At 37.1% G+C, this 15,217-nt stretch overlaps 1 protein-coding gene, 1 non-coding gene and 1 pseudogene across 4 annotated transcripts in view; 2 read left to right on the forward strand and 1 right to left on the reverse strand.

Moving 5' to 3' along the window:
- RANBP2 (RAN binding protein 2) overlaps positions 1 to 15,217 on the forward strand; it is an 85,612-nt gene that overhangs the window by 6,649 nt on the left and 63,746 nt on the right. Inside the window, exon 2 of one of the 3 annotated variants that reach the window (XM_027623710.2) lies at positions 9,641 to 9,793. The exons of the other annotated variants lie outside the window; for them this stretch is intronic. The gene's annotated coding sequence lies outside the window, so the exon portion shown is untranslated. The remainder of the gene's footprint in view (positions 1 to 9,640; positions 9,794 to 15,217) is intronic. 3 annotated transcript variants of the gene reach the window in all.
- On the reverse strand, positions 9,392 to 10,891 carry LOC113937428 (annotated as a pseudogene).
- On the forward strand, positions 11,933 to 12,068 carry LOC113938824. The gene has a single exon (XR_003525023.1). It is a non-coding gene; the product is annotated as a small nucleolar RNA SNORA42/SNORA80 family (small nucleolar RNA).

A 15,217-nucleotide genomic window follows, 5' to 3' on the forward strand; every position in this document is an offset into this window, starting at 1 on the left:
TTTAGCTTTGTGAAAGATGCTCTTGGTATTTTGATAGAGATTGCGTTAAATGTGTAGAGATAGCTTTGGGTGGTGTTGACATCTTAACAATATTTGTTCTTCTGATTCATGAGCATGGAATATCTTTTCATTTTTTTCTGTCATTTTCAATTTTACTATCAGGGTAATGCTGGCCCGTAGAATGAATTTGAATTTGGAAGTTTTTCTTCCTCTTCTATTTTTTGGAATAGTATGAGAAGAATAGGTATTAACTCTTCTTTAAATGTTTGGTAGAATTTTCTTCTGAAGCCATCTGACCATGGACTTTCACTGGGAGTTTTTGATTACTGATTCAGTTTCATTGCTGGTAATCAATCTGTTCATGTTTTCTGTTTCTTCTTGCTTCAGTTTTGGTAGGTTACATGTTTCTAGGAATTTATCCATTTCTTCTAGATTGTCCATTTTGTTGGCTTGCAATTTTTCACAATATTCTGTTACAATTGTTTGTATTTCTGTGGTGGTGGTGGTGGTGGTTTCTCTTTTATTTGTGATGTTTAAGCCCCGCCCCCATATGCTTTTGTTTGTTTGATGAGTTTGGCTAGAGGTTTATCAGTTTTGTTGATCATTTCAAAGAATCAGCTCCTGGTTTCATTGATTTGTTGTTAGTTTTTAAAGATTTTATTTATTTGACAGTGAGAGAGGGAACACAAGCAGGGGGAGTGGGAGAGGGAGAAGCAGACTTCCCGCGGAACAGGGAGCCTGATGTGGGGCTCAATCCCAGGACCCTGGGACCATGCCATAGCCGCCCAGGTGCTCCATATAACGTTTCTCTTCTAATCTTTATTATTTTCTTTTGCTAGTTTTGGGTTTTGTTTATTCTTCTTTTTCTAGGTCTTTTAGATACAAGGTTACATTGTTTGAGGTTTTTCTTGTTTCTTGAGGTACACCTGCACTGCTATAAACTTCTCTTTTTTTTTTTAAGATTTTATTTTTTGAGAGAGAGCAGAGAGAGCGTGAGTAGGGAAGAGAGGGAGAAGCAGGCTCCCGGATGAGCAGGGAGCCCAACATGGGGCTGGATCCTAGCACCCTAGGATCATGACCTGAACTGAAGGCAGACGCTGAACCGACTCAGCCACCCAGGAACTCCTAAACTTCTTAGAACCTCTTTTGCTACATCCCAAAGATTTTTGGACTGTTGTGTTTGTTTCCATGTACTTTTTGATTTCTTTTTTGATTTCTTGGTTGACCCATTCATTGTTTTTCAATGTTTATTTCAAAGAATTATCTCCTGGTTTTGATTTCTTGGTAGTACCGTGTTATTTAACCTCCATGTATTTGTGGTATTTTCAAATTTTTTCTTGGGGTTGATGTTTAATCTTGTCAGAAAAGATGCATGGTATAACTTTGATCTTTTTGAATTTGATGAGATTTGTGGCCTAATATATGATCTCTTCTGGACAGTGTTCCATGTACACTTGAAAAGAATGTGTATTGTGCTGTTTTAGGATGGAATGTTCTGAATGTATCTGTTGAATCCATGTGTTCCACTGTGTCATTCAAAGCCACTGTTTCCTTGTTGATTTTCTGTTTGGATGATTTGTCCATTGATATAAGTGGATTGTTGTTAAAGTACCTACTGTTATTTTATTACTATTGATTAGTTGCTTTATGTTTGTTATTAACTGTTTTGTGTATTTGAGTGCTCCTATGTTGAGTGCATAAATATTTACAATTGTTATGTCTTCCAGTTGGATTGTACCCTTTACAATGATAAAATGTCCTTTCTTGTCTCTTGTTACAGTCTTTAAAGTCTCTCTTGTCTGATCTCAGTATTGCTACTCCAGCTTTCTTTTGACAGCCATTTGCATGATAAATCTTTCGCCTTTCCCCTCACTTTGAATCTGCAGTGTCATTAGGTCTGAAATGAGTCTCTTGTAGGCAGTATATAGATGGGTCTTTCTTTTTTTAATCCAGTTTGTCACCTTATGTCTTTTGATTGGAGCATTTAGTCCATTTACATTCAAAGTAATTGTTGATATGTATTGCCATTTTGTTACTTGTTTTTGTTCATGTAGTTTCGCTCTTATCCTTGCTGTTTTTCATGATTTGCTGGCTTTAGTGATATACTTGGGTTTCTTTTTATTCTTTGCATATCTGTTACTGGTTTTTGATTTGTGGTTACCATTAGGTTTGTATGTAACATCTGCATTTAGCACTCTGTATGATTTAATGTTTGTTTATGTTTGAACCCATTCTTCTCCCCCCCTCCATGTTTTAGGTATATGGTGTCATTCATTAACATCCTCTTATTTTGTGAGTCCTTTGACTGTTTTTTACAGATACACTTATTTTTATAAGTATAAAAGTTACTTTTGTGGTTCTTCCTTTTCATACTTTTACTTATATTCTTTCCTTTCCACTCAGAGCCCCCTTTAATTAATTAATCTCTCTGTCGAATAAATAAAACCTTAAAAAAATTTCTTGTAGGGCTGGTCTAGTGGTCATGAACTCCTTTAGTTTCCATTTGTCTGAAAAATTCTTTATCTCTTTTTCTATTCTGAATGATAGCCTTGCTGGATAACGTATTTTTGGCTGCAGATTTTTCCCTTTCAGCATTTTGAGTATGTCATGCCACTCTCTTCTGGCCTGCAGAGTTTCTGCTGAAATAAAATCCACTGATAGCTTTATGGAGTTACCCTTGTTCTTTTCCGTTGCTGCTTTAAAATTTCTTTCTTTGTTAGTATTTCTTGCTATTTTAATTACTCTGTGTCTTGGTGTAGATATTCTTAGGTTGATATTTTTCAGGGGATCCCTGTGCCTCCTGGATCTGGGTATCTGTTTCCTTCCCCAGATTAGGGAAGTTCTCAGCTATTAATTCTTCAAACAAATTTTCTGCCTTCTTTTCTCTTTTTTTTTTTTTTTTCAGGGATCCCTATAACGTGGATGTTATTACGTTTGGTGGAGTAACTGAGTTTCCCAAGTTTATTCTCAGTTTGCATAATTTTTTGTCTCACTTGCTCAGTTTGATTTTCTTCTAGCCTATTTATTTCATTAAGTGTGTGTGTTTTTTTTATTTCATTTATTCTTCATCTCTGGTTTTTTTTTTTGTTTTTTATCTCTTTGTTAAGGGTCTCACTGATGTCTTTCCCTCTTTTCTGAAGTCCAGGGAGTATCTGTATGACTGTTACTTTTTTTTTTTTAAAGATTTTATTTATTTATTCGAGAGAGAGAGAATGAGAGAGAGAGAGCACGAGAGGGAAGAGGGTCAGAGGGAGAAGCAGACTCCCCGCTGAGCAGGGAGCCAGGTGTGGGACTCGATCCTGGGACTCCAGGATCATGACCTGAGCCGAAGGCAGTCGCTTAACCAACTGAGCCACGCAGGCGCCCTGACTGTTACTTTAAATTTTCTATCACGCGTATTACTTAAATCTGTTTTGCTTAGGTCTTTTCCTGTGGTTTTTGTCCTGCTCTTTCATTTGGGTCATAGTCCTCTGTCTCTTATTTTGTGTCTGTTTGTGTTCGGAAAGTCAGCTACATCTCCCACTCTTGAAGGTAATGTCTTATGAAGAGGAGGATGTAATGCTTTTGCAGTGTCCCGTTTCCCAGGACCTGGCGCTTCAGGGAGTATCGCTTCTGTCTGTGTGTTGGATGTGGTCTGCTATTGTGTTCTGGCTACTTTTTTCTTTAATCCAGTCATCTGCAGAGGTTCTTTTTGCCTGTTGTGGGCAGTGTTTGTTCCCTGCTGGGGTGGGCTTGTTTTAGCAAGGTACCTGCTGGTCTCCTTGTGAAATGAGATCTGCCACTGCTGCTGAACTGGTGAAAACGTGTGGGTCAGAGATGTGGTATGGGCAGGGTTTGCACTGATCTTCTGGGGCAGGTGCCCACAGGGCTGAGACTGAGGGAAGTGTGATAGGGGGAAGGATAGGTCCAGAGAAGCATGGGGTGGCATGGGGAGGGTGGTTGGTGTAAGCAGGTTAAGTAGCAAATGTGATACCAGTCTGTTTCCTGGAGGTGATCATGTGTTTATGCTGGGGTCATTGGAAGGAAATGGCCCCTGCTTGTTCCTTTGTTCCTGGAGGGGACTCCCTGTTAATCCCTGCCTCTTGGGGACACACTGTGAGATGAGTAAATAACTCTTCCTCCCGTATGTCGCAGACATTTTTCAAGTTGCTGCTTCTGTGTTGTATCTCTGTAGGCTGTTAGTTGTGCTTTGTCTATGCCTTCTGGGCTCTCAGAGCCAGATCTCCCTGATTTTTAAATTGCTTGACTCCTCTTGCATTCAAAGCAAGGGGGATTCATCTCCCCCGTGTGGGCTCCGTGGTGTGATAATCTGTTTCTTGCCCTCCACTGTGCTACTGGCTCCCTCCTAACCGTGGATGGCCACAGTCCGTTTTGCTCCAAGACCAGGTCTCCTCCATCTTTCCTACCTTCTTTCCTGTGGCCTCTTCTCAACCTTTAGTTTTGGAGTTCTGCCAGTGTCTCGATCATTTTCTGGGATATTTACAGTGATGTGCATGTTCCTGTGGGATGAGGTGAGCTTAGGGTCCTCCTACTCTGCCATCTTCCCAGCCTTCATGAACCACTTTTAAGTGTACAGTTCAGTTGTATTAGTTACATTAATAACGTTCAGCTACCACCACTGTCTGTTTTCAGAAACTTTTCATTACCCCATGTAGAAGCTGTAACCATTAAGTAGTTAACTCCTCAGGTTTCCCTTTCTCCTAGCCTCTGGTTACTGTTAATCTACTTTCTCTATGAATTTGCCTATTTTTTTTTTTTTAAGATTTTATTTATCTGACAGACACAGCGAGAGAGGAAACACAAGCAGGGGGGTGTGGGAGAGGGAGAAGTAGGCCTCCCGCAGAGCAGGGAACCCGATGCGGGGCTCGATCTAGGACCCTGGGATCATGACCCGAGCCAAAGGCAGACGCTTAATGCCTGAGCCACCCAGGCGCCAATTTTTGATATTTCATATAAGCAGGAACATACAATATTGGTCCTTTTGTATCTGGGTTATTTTACTTAGGGTGTTTTAAGGGTTCATCCATGTTGTAGCATGTATCAGAGCCTCAATTTTTTTTTGTTTTGGTTGAATAATAATACATTGTATATATGTCACATTGTTTATTCATCTGTTGAAGGACACTTGGGTTGTTTCTACCTTTTTGCTGTTGTGAGTGATACCGCTGTGGACATGGGTGTAGGGATATCTAACCTTTTTGCTGTTGTGAGTGATACCGCTGTGGACATGGGTGTAGGGATATCTATTTGTGACCTTGTTTTCAATTCTTGTGGGTATATATCCAGTAGTAGAATTGCTGATCATACTCTTTCTAACTTTCGAGGAATCCCAAACTCTTTTACATAGTGGCTGCATCATTTTACATCCCCACCAGCAGTGTAAGGGGGTTCCAGGTTCTCCACATCATTGCCAAAACTTATTTTCTTTATCTTTCTTTTTAAAATGTAGCCATCCAGATCAACATGAAGTGGTCTTTTTTTTTTTTTTTAAAGATTTTATTTATTTATTTGACAGAGACACAGAAGAGAGGAAACACAAGCAGGGGGAGTGGGAGAGGGAGAAGCAGGCTTTCTGTGGACCAGGGAGCCTGATGCGGGGCTCGATTCCAGGACGCCGGGACCATGACCCGAGCTGAAGGCAGACGCCCAATGACTGAGTCACCCAGGCGCCCCTGAAGTGGTCTTAAATAGAGAAATGCGTAGTCAAGTTATTTGCTTTGGGCTTTTATTTTATTTGTTTTTAAAAGATTTATTTGAGAGAGAACGCGTGCACACATGCGAAATAGAGTACGTGTGTGCGAGGACAAGCAGGGGCAGAGGGAGAGGGAGAAATAGACTCACCGCTGAGCAGGGAGCCCAATGAGGGCCTCGATCCCAGGACCCTGAGATCATGACCTGGGCCAGAGGCAGACAGACGCTTAACCGTCTGAGCCACCCAAGCACCTGCCTTGGGCTATTATAATAGAATATGTTTTCTTCTTGAGTTGCAGAAATTATATATTGGATATAATTTTCAAGTATTTTCTCTCATTTTGTATGTTGCCTTTTTACTTTCTTTAAAATGTAATTTGATGCACAGAAGTTTTTAATTTTGATGAATTTCATTTTACCTGTTTGTTTCTTATGCTTTTTGGTGTCATGTCTTAGAATACATTATTAAATCCAAGGTCATGAAGACTTAATCCCAGGGTTTTCTTCTGAAATTTTTGTGGCTTTTATATTTAAGTTGTTGACACATTTTGAGTTAATTTTTGCAAACGGTTCCAGTTTCGGAGCGCCTGGGTGGCTCAGTCGTTAAGCGTCTGCCTTCAGCTCAGGTCATGATTCCAGGGTCCTGGGATCGAGCCCCATGTCGGGCTCCCTGCTCCGCAGGAAGCCTGCTTCTCCCTCTCTCACTCCCCCTGCTTGTGTTCCCTCTCTCGCTGTGTCTCTCTCTGGCAAATAAATAAAATCTTAAAAAAAAAAAAGTTCCAGTTTCATTCTTTTGCATGTGGAAAATCAGTTGTGCCATCACCATCTATTGAAGAAACTTTTCCCATTGAATGTTCTTTTCCCATTGAATTGCCAGAAATCCATTGGCTATAGATGTATGGGTTTATTTCTGAACTCTCAGTTCTGTTCCTTTGGACTATATGTCTGTCTTTAATGTTAGGATCACTGTTTTGATTGCTTTATCTTTGTAGTAAGTTTTGAAATTGGAAAGTGGTGAGTCCTCCAACTTTGTCAGTTTCAAGAGTGTTAGTCTGGGGAATCCATGCAGTTCCATATGAATTTTGAGGATTAGCTTTTCCATTTCTGCAGAAAAGGCTGTTGGAATTTTTATTGGGATTGTGTTGAATTTATAGATTGCTTTGGGTAGTAGAGCCTTCTTGACTGTTAGGTCATTCTATCCATCAACACATCTTCTCATTTGTTTAAGACTTTAATTTGTTTCAACAGTGTTTTGTAATTTTCAGTGCACAGTGTTCTCCTTGGTTAAATTTGTCACCCAGGTATTTTACTTTTTTAGATGCTGTTGTAAATGGAATTGCTTTCTTAATTCCTTTTTTGGATTATTCATTTCATTGTTGGTGCATAGAATCACAGCTGACTTTTGTGTGGTGATCTTGTACCCTGGAATGTTACTGAATTAGTTTCTTAGCTCTAGTGGTTTTCTTACGGATTCTTCAGGATTTTCTCTATCTAGGATCGTGTCATCTGTGAAGAGAGATAGTTTTACATCTTCTTTTTGTTTGAAATTTGGAAGCTTATCTCTTTTTCTTCTCTAATTGCTCTGACAAGAACTTCCAATACAATGTTGAGTAGAAGTGTGTAAAAGCTGTTCCTGATTTTAGGGGGAAAGCCTTAAGTCTTTAACCATTGAGTATGATGTTAGCTGTGAGCTTTTCATTTATGGCCTTTATCATATTGAAGTTATACTTAGTTTTCTGAGAGAATTCTTGTATTCTTGTTTTCTGAGAGTTTTTAGGAACAGATGTTGAATATTGTGAAATTTTTCTTTTGGCAGCAGTTGAAATCATTTTTTTCTATTAAAATGTATTCTCGATTTTTTTTTTTAATTGAACCATCTTGCATTCCTGGGATAATTCCCATTTGGTCATATATTGGGTGTATAATACTTTTAATATGCTGTTGGATTCATTTTGATGAGGACGCTTTGTTGAGAATTAGAGTTAAATTTTTTAAAACTATTTTTTGTTTTTAAGATTTTATTTTGAGAGAGAAAGAGAGCATGAGTGGGGAGGGGCAGAAGGAGAAGCAGGCTCCACGCAGAGCACAGAACCTGACATAGGGCTCAGTCCAGGACTCCAGGATCATGACCTGAGTGGAAGGCAGATGCTTAACCGAGCCACCCAGGCACCCCTTAAAATTATTTTTTAGAGCAGTTACAGTTTCACAGCAATATTGTGCAGAAGGTACAGATATTCCCCACATACTCCTGCCTGCACACAGTGCTTGGCCTCACCCATTATCAGTATTTCCCACAGAGTGGTATACTTGTTAACAGTTGAACCTGTTTTGACACATCCTTGTCACCCAAAGTCTGTAGTTTACCTTAGGGTTCACTCACGGTGTTGTAAGATCTGTGGGTTTTGATAAATGTATAATGATATGTATCTACCATTATTGTGTCACACAGAGTAGTTTTATTGCACTAAAAATCCTCTGTGCTCTGCTTATTCATCCTTCCCCCTAGTCCCTGGCAACCACTAATCTTTTTAGTATCCTCATGGTTTTGCCTTTTCCAGAAATATCATATGGTTGGAATCATACAGTATGTGCCTTTTCAGATTGGCTTTTTCCATTCAGTAATGTGTACCTAAGTCTCCTCCATGTCTGTTCATGGCTTGATAGCTCATTTGTTTTAAAGTGCTGAATAATAATCTTTTGTTTGCATGTACCACAGTTTATCCATTCACCTACTGAAAAACATTTTGGTTGCTTTGAAGATTTGACTATAAAACATTTGTGTGCAGGATTTTGGGTGGCTTAAGTTCTCAACTCCTCTGAGTAAATACCAAGCACTATTGCTAGATCATATGTTTAGGTTTTTGGGGTGTGTGTGTGTGTTTAGTTTTGTAAGAAACTGCCAAACTGTGTTCCACAGTGTCTGTACCATTTTGCATTTCTACCAGCGATGAATGAGAGTTACTTAGCACCACAGCCTTGCCATCATTTGGTGATTTAAGTGTTGTGGATATTGGCTTTTTGGATACATATGTAATGGTATCTCATTTTAATTTGCAGTAAAACAAATTGATGTGGATTTTTTTATATACTTAATTTCTGTATATAGTTTTTGGTGATGTGTCCAGATCATTGATTCATTTTTAAATCTCGTTTTCTTATTATTAGTGTATTTTGGGTAATAGTCCTTTCTCAAATGTATCTCTTGCAAATATTTTTTCCATTTTGTAGCTTGTCTTCATTCTCTTGACAGTGTCTTTTGCAGAACAAACTTTTTTCAGAACAAATTTTTAATTTTAATGAATACAGCATATCAGTTCTTTCATGGATTGTGCCTTTGGTGTTGTGTACTAAAAAGTCATCACCAAACCTGAGGTCATTTAGATTTTCTCCCATTATCTTCTAGAAATTTTATAGTTTTATGTTTCCATTTAGTTTTGTGATTCATTTTGAGTTAAATTTTGTAAAGAGTGTGAGATCTGTGTTATTATTTTATTGTGGTTTTGCCTGTGGATGTCAATTGTTCCAACACCCTTTGTTGAAAGACTATTTGCCTCCATTATATTGCCTTTTCTTCTTTGTCAGAAATCAGTTAACTGTATTTATTTGGGTCTATTTCTGAGCTGTCTGTTCTGTCCCATTTTGTTTATATTTTTGCTAATACACATTCTTTTTTTTTTTTTTTTCCCAAAAGTCTGTGCCTTTATTGGCTGAACAGGCTACTTAAGAGGGATGAAGTAGAGGAGTGGGTGGCTCCAGTACCAGGCCTGCTGTACTTCACAGCCTTGTAGGTAATGGAGAACTCACCCAGATAGTGGGCAATCATCTTGGGCTTGGTTTCCCCCTGTTCGAAGGTCTTGCCATTGTAGACACCCACCATGCTGTCCACCATCTCAGGCAGGATGATTGTGTCCCACGGGTGCATCTTAACCACATTGGGCTTTTCCATCAGGGGAGCCTCCTCCTTGGCCTTGCACAAGCGCTTCAGCAGTGAGCGTTGTTTCTTCCACAAACCCCGGTTGAGCCTCCACTGCTGCCAGGCGCTGTACAGCTGCATCAACTGCTCCTAGGACACGTCCAGCAGCTGGTTGAGGTCCATGCCACGGTATGTGAACTTGTGGAAGGTGTGCGTCTTCTGCTCCACTTCTGCTACATTATCAGCTCTTTGGAAGGGACCACCTAATACCACATTGTTTTGATTAGTCTAGCTTTATGGTAAGTATTGAAGTCAGGTAGTGTCAGTCCTTCCGATTTTTTTCTTCAATATTGTGCAACTCTGGGTTTTTTTGCCTCTCTGTATAAACTTTAGAATCACTTTGTTGATATCCACAAAATAGCTTCTTGGGATTCTGATTGGGATTGCATTGAATCTGTAGATGAAGTTGGGAAAAATTGACATCTTGTTAAGATCAAATCTTCCTGTCCATGAACATGGAATGTCTCCAGTTATTTAGTTCTTTGATTTCATTCATCAGAGTTTTGTAGTTATCCTCTTATTGATCTTATACATATTTTGTTAGATTTATAACTACAGTTGACCCATGAACAACATGGTTTAAACTGCACGTGTCCACTTCTATGTGAATTTTTTTTTATAAATACAATATAGTGTTATGTAAATTCTCTTCCTTGCGATTTTTTTTTCCTTCCTTATGATTTTCTTAATGTTTTCTCTAGTTTTATTGTAAGAATGCAACGTATAATATGTACAGACTGTTAATTGCCTTATGTTTTTGGTAAGGGTTTTAATAGCAAGCTTTTAGTAGTTAAGTTTTTGGGGGAGTCAAAAGTTATATATGGATTTTCAGCTGTGCAGAAGGTTGGCACCCCAACTCCCACATTGTTCAAGGATCACCTGCATTTCGTTTTTGGGGGTGCTAATGTAAGATGGTATTGTGTTTTATATTTCAAATTTCTCTTGTTCGTTGCTGGTATATAGGAAAGTGATTGACTTTTTTGTATTATGCTTGTATCCTTCAAACTTATTATTTCCAGGATTTTTTCATCAGTTTTGGATTTTCTTTGCAAATATAATTTTATTTTTTCCTTTCCAACCTGTGTATCTTTTCTTTTCTTGTGTTTCTGTATTAGTTAGGACTTCCAGTATGATGATGTGAAGGAGTGGTGAGAGGGGACATCCTTGCCTTGTTCCTGATCTCAGCGAGAAAACTTTGAGTTCCTTACCATTAAGTATGATGTTCATTTTTGTAGATATTCTTTATTAAGTTGAGGAATTTGCCTCTGCTCCTGGTGTACTGAGCATTGGTTTTTTTTTTTTTTTATTTTATTGGAAATGGGTGTGGAGTTTTGTTAGATGTTTTTCTACATGTATTGATGTGATCATGAGATTTTTTTTTCCTGTAGCTTGTTGATGTGATGGATTACATTAATTGATTTTTGTAAGTTGAACCAGCCTTGCATACCTGGGATAAATCCCACTTGGTCGTGGCATATAATTCTTTTTATACATTGTTGGACTTGGTTTGCTAATATTCTTTTGTAGCTGTGGATTGTGAGTGATGTTGGTCTGTAGTTCCTTGTAATGTTTTTCTCTGGTTTTGGTATTAAGGTAATGCTGGTCTCATAAGATGAATTAAGAGTTACTTTCTTTGTTTTTATTTTCTGAAAGATTGTAGAGAATTGGTATAATCTTTTTTATTAAATGTTTGGTGGACTTCACCAGTGAACCTGGTGCTTTTTGTTTTGGAAGATTATTATTTATTCAATTTTTTTAATAGATATATGCCTATTTAGGTAATCTATTCCTTGTCTGAGTTTTTTTTTTATTTTAAGATTATATTTATTTATTTGGCAGAGAGAGTGTGCGCAAGAGAGCAGAAGCAGGAGGAGTGGCAGGCAGAGGGAGAAACAGGCTCCCTCCTGATCAAGGAGACCAATGCAAGGCTCGATCTCAGGACTTTGGGATCGTGACCTGAGCTGAAAGCAGTTAACTGACTAAGCCACCCAGGCGTCCCCCTTCTTTTATTTCTGGTATTAGTAATTTGTGTTCTCTTTTTTCTTAAGTTACCTTGATGAGATGTTTATTGATTTTTGTTGATATTTTCAAAAAATTAGCCATTGGTTTTTTGGTTGTATTTCTTAATTGTGTTTCATATTATTTTTTAATTTTTACTTTTTGCCTATTTTGTTTGGTTTTTTAATAGTTTCCTAAGGTGGAGGCTTAGATAATTGATTCTAGATCTTTTCTAATATATGCATTCATTGCTATAAATTTCTCTTTAGTGCATGATAATGGATTGATGGCAGGCCCTTCTCTGTGGGGCTCTCATAGTATACCTGTGCTAGAGGAGCATGCAGCCCCAAACCATTGCCCAGCTTCCTCACTGGGGTGCTGTGAGCACTGAGGGGGCTGTATTATGTTTAAAAAAAGAAAAAGTCTCTGATGTTTTTGCTGTATCCCACAAATTTTGATAAGTATTTTTTTATTCAAAATATTAAAAAATTTCTCTTGAGATATCTTTTTTGAGCCATGTATTATTTAATAGTTTGTTGCTTAATTTCTTAGTATTTGGGGATTATTCAGCTATTTTTCTGTTACTCTACTCATATTGTGGTTTGAGAACATACATTGTAGGTTTTCTATTTTAAATTTGTTCAGGTGTGTTTCATGGCTCATAATGTTTTGGTGAATGATGTGAGCTTGAGAAGAATGTGTATTCTGTTGTTGGATGTGTATTCTATAGATGTCAATTATGTCTAGTTGATAGATGATATTGTTTAGTTCATTTATTGTCCTTACTGATTCTGCCTGCTGGATCTATTTCTGATAGAGGGAAAGTGAAATAGTTCAACTATATGTAAAAGTGGATTCATCTATTTCTCCTTGCAGTTCTGTCAGTTTTTGCCTTATGTATTTTGCTGTGTTTAAGGACATACCATGTTAAGAACTTCTTTGTCTTGTAGGGGAATTGACCTCCTTATCAAAATGTAATGCTTCCTCTTGATCCTGGGTAATTTTGCCCTGAAGTCTTCTGCTTAGAATCAATATAGCTACTCTTGCTTTCTTTTGATTAATGTGAGATTGGTGTATCTTTTTCAGACCACTTACTTTTACTTGTTTATGTATTTATTGTATTAGTTTCAGGCATACAACGTAACGATTTGATACTCATATAGTGAAATGGTCACCACAATAAGTGTAGTTAGCATCTGTCAGTGTATATGGTCGCAGAATTTTTTTCTTGTGATGAGAACTTTAAAGATTTACTCTGTTAGTAAATTTCAAATAAGCAATACAGTGTTATTAACTATATTCACCATGCTGTATATTATATCCCCTTTGGCTCATTTATTTTGTAACTGGAAGTTTGTACATTTTGACTCCCTTAACCCATTTTGCCCACCCTGCCAACTCTGGCAACCACCAATCTTTTCTCTGTACCTATGATCTTGAGTCTTTGTTTTGGTTTTTGAAATTCCACATATATAAGTGAAATCATATTGTATTTGTCATTCTCTGACTTACTTCACTTAGCATAATGCCCTTGAAATCCATTCATCTTATTGCAAATGGCAAGATTTCATTTTTTTATGGTTAGAATATATTCCATCGTATATATGTACCACATTTTCTTTATTCATCTGTCATTGGACACTTAGGTTGTTTTCATGTCTTGGCAATTGTAAGTAATGCTACAGTGAACATGGGGATGCATATATCTTTGTGAGTTAGTGTTTTTTTTTTTTTTTCAGCCATTTACCTTTAATCTATATGGGTTTTTATATTTAATTGGGATTTCTTGTAGACAACATATAGTTGAATCTTAGACATTGTCAGAGTGGATTAAAAATTATCTTTCTATTGGTAGACTTAGACCATTGACGTTCTAATTAATATTGATATGGTTGGGTTAAGAGCTATCATATTTATTGCTATTTTCTGTTTGTTGTCCTTGTTCTTTGTTCTTATTTTTTTGTCTTCCTTTCTTAATCTGCGTTTTGTTGTTTTCACTTAGCATTTTTTGTGACTCCAATTTTGCTCCTTTTTTAGCATGTCAGTTAAACTTTTTTTTACTTGTTTGGTAGCTGCCTTAGAGTTTGCAGTATACATATACAACTAATCCAAGTCTACTTTCAAATAACACTACATTATTTCATGGATAATGTGAGTACCTCATAATAACAAAATAATCTTAAATTTTCCTTTTCTTTTTGTCATTGCCATCATATATTTTACTTTTTTATAAAATACGTGAGCATATATATAAACACAAATTTTATATACATTTTTCCTACATAATGGAAATACATGTTGGTATTGTTTTGAACAGCTGGTATATGTTAGATCAATTAAAAAAAGAAAAATAGAAGTTTTTATTTTATCTTCACTTTTCCTATTTTTTTTAATGTAGATGTGAATTTTTTAGCTGTATCATTTTTTTTCCCTCTAAATAAGTGTTACCAGCATCTTTTGTAAGGCTGATGTACTGGTAACAAATTCCTTCAATTTTGTGTGAGGAAATATTTCTTCCATTTCTTATGAAGAAAAATTTCATGGAGTACTGTACTCTAGGTTGGTTGTTTTTTCTCTCAACTTGAAATATTTCACTCCACTCTTCTTCCTTGCATAGTTTTTGAGAAGTTAAATGTCATTCTTTCTTTTGCTCTTTTCATAGGTGAGGTCTCCTCTAGCTTAAATGTCATTTGTCTTTTATTTTCAGTAGTTTGAATATGATACGCATAGGTTTTATTACTATTATTATTGGCATTTATTCTGCTTGATGTTCTCTGAGCATGCTGGATTTGAGCTTTCTGGATTTGTGCGTTTTTTTTGTGTAACATTAAGTTGGGGGAATTCCATAGTAATTATTGTTTCAGATATTTCTTCTGTTTTTCATCTTTTTTCTTTCCTGTAGTCTTATTTCATGGATGTTATTCCTTTTGTAGTTCCACAATTTTTGGATATTTTGTTTGTCTTTTTTTTTTTTTTCTCTTTGCTTTTCAGTTTTGTAGATTTTTTTGGAGAGAGCCTTAAGTTTGGAGATTCTTAGCCATGTTCAGGTTATTAGTAAGTCCATCAAAAGGCTTTTCTTCATTTCTATGCTAATGTTTTTTCTCTAGCATTTCTTTTTGTGCTTACAATTTTTCTCTCTGCTTACATTGCTCATTTGTTCTACTTTATCCATTGGAGTCCTTAGTGTATTAAACATATTTTAATTCTTAGTTTGATAATTCCAGCATCTCTTGCATATCTGAGTCTCATTCTGATGCTTGCTCTATATTTTAATTTTTATTTATTTTTAAAGATTTATTTATTTTAGAGCGCACGTGTGAGCAGGGCGAGGGATAGAGGGAGAGAGAGGGAGGAGAAGCAGACTCCCCACCGAGCGTGGAGTGGGATGCAGGGCTCAATCCCATGACCCTGAGATCATGACCTGAGCCGAAATCAAGAGTTGGACGCTTAACTGACTGAGCCACACAGGTGCTTCTTGCTCTCTCTCTTTAAACTGTTTTTTGCCTTTTAGTAGCCTTGTCATTTTTTTTTCTTACAGATGGGCATGATGTGCTT

This window comes from Zalophus californianus, chromosome 8 (genome assembly GCF_009762305.2).
Source record: "Zalophus californianus isolate mZalCal1 chromosome 8, mZalCal1.pri.v2, whole genome shotgun sequence".
Taxonomy (NCBI): domain Eukaryota; kingdom Metazoa; phylum Chordata; class Mammalia; order Carnivora; family Otariidae; genus Zalophus; species Zalophus californianus.